The sequence below is a fragment of the Raphanus sativus genome, unplaced genomic scaffold (genome assembly GCF_000801105.2).
Source record: "Raphanus sativus cultivar WK10039 unplaced genomic scaffold, ASM80110v3 Scaffold4175, whole genome shotgun sequence".
In the NCBI taxonomy this organism is placed as follows: domain Eukaryota; kingdom Viridiplantae; phylum Streptophyta; class Magnoliopsida; order Brassicales; family Brassicaceae; genus Raphanus; species Raphanus sativus.
Window position 1 is genome coordinate 4,779 of NW_026619477.1, and position 1,688 is coordinate 6,466.

General features: G+C 31.0%; 1 long non-coding RNA gene across 1 annotated transcript; it reads left to right on the plus strand.

The window, feature by feature from the left end:
* The first annotated feature begins 207 nt into the window (after window positions 1-207).
* Window positions 208-1,136, plus strand: LOC108832815 (uncharacterized). Its single transcript, XR_001946570.2, has 2 exons — window positions 208-627; window positions 843-1,136. It is a non-coding gene; the product is annotated as an uncharacterized LOC108832815 (long non-coding RNA).
* Window positions 1,137-1,688: the final 552 nt, after the last annotated feature.

The following is a 1,688-nucleotide window of genomic DNA, read 5'->3' on the forward strand; positions in this document are numbered from 1 at the left end:
GGGTTTCGGTCTCTTTTCTCTGCTCGACGCTTCCTTGCTACACGGTTTCGTAAATCAAAACAATGCCAATATAGGCCCACTTATCACCAGGCCCAATTAAACGTATAATACAATAGGGAGAATCGTATTTTCCATTATTTTATGAAAATCCTCCAGTTGTTCAAAAAGAAGTAATGAAAAGAATATTTGCACTCCATATACAAAAACTATAGTGTATTTAGTTATATACACATTTCAACTATTCCCCACTATTCTTTTTGAGTTGTAATGACCCTGTTGCCCCTATTGCTTAAATCAAATAAAATGCATCTGACATCAGTTACCTCTTTTACTACCTCAATTTTACTCGAAAAGAAAAGATAAAAGAAGAAATATGAAACTCTGTATCTCTCACTCTTATGAGTCTTATCCTTAGTTCTCTCGTTTGCCCAAAAAAAAAAAAATCCTTGGTTCTTTCTCTTTTTTTCTCAAAACATCTTTCATAGTATAATTCATATAATCTAAAAGACAACAAATTGCCACTATCAATAAGAGTCGAGATGAATAAAGAAATCTAATTAAAATTTCAAAAACGATCTTGGCTGTTCAGAGACCCAGAAACTTGTGGGCAATGGATAGATCGACGTGGTTCTTTTTCTATATATCTTTCTTTTTTTTAAATGCTCTTTGAATTATTGTTTTGTTTGTTTTGTTATCTGATGGATCACTGCTAGCTTTCAGCAATTTTTCTTCGGGTCTATGATTGTATTTTATGCTGCTTGGAATTGGATTTGATCATGTTTGGCTCCCTGGTGATTTGATTGTGATTTTGAATTTCTGGGTTTTCATGCTTGTTGATGCAGGTTCCAGAATTTCCGTTTCATAATCCGAAGAGTTGAAGCCACTGTCTTTGCATAGTGCTTATTAAGTACTTGCATGTTCAGATATGGGGAACGCTTTTTATGTTGCTGGCCATGAAAAATATAGCGTTCATATAGTATATGATCATTTGTTTTTTTCTTGTTTTTTTTTTCTTTGATCATTTGTTATACATCAAACGTATATCTACCCCACCAGGCTAAACTTTGTTGTAACCCCTCAATATTAAGTATAAGCTAATATTACAATAATATCATTGATTGATTTTTTTTGTTAAAGGGATGCTTATCTTACGAAAGTGAAAGTTAAATGGTATATGCAACAATTTTTACAATAAAACAATTTCATTACATGATAACATAATATATTATTGGTTAAAAGAAAGTTTAGCACACCAAAAGAGAAAGTAAACCATGCTAAACTTTCTTATAAACATTTTTGTAAAACCATCTCTACCGGTTACAAGAAAGTTTACCAACCCAAACACAAACTTAACCAAGCTAAACTTTTTCGTACCGAAAAAACACATCCATATTTTATCACATGATAATATTTATTTCTAGGGACACAATGATGATCAAAGTGCCTTATAAACATGTCATTGCATATAACTTGTGTTACTTTAACAGAACACAACCCTCAATTTTCTTGAGACATGCTATTTAAATTGGCTATCTCAATCGAATACAAGCTAAGTATATTTATAACAATTCGCGATTTTGTTAGATAAAGCGTATATATAATATTATCAAAATTTCTCAAATCATTTAAGTATGTTATTTCTTGACCTCATTTATAACTTGTTCATTAACCGGTTTTTTATATCATAT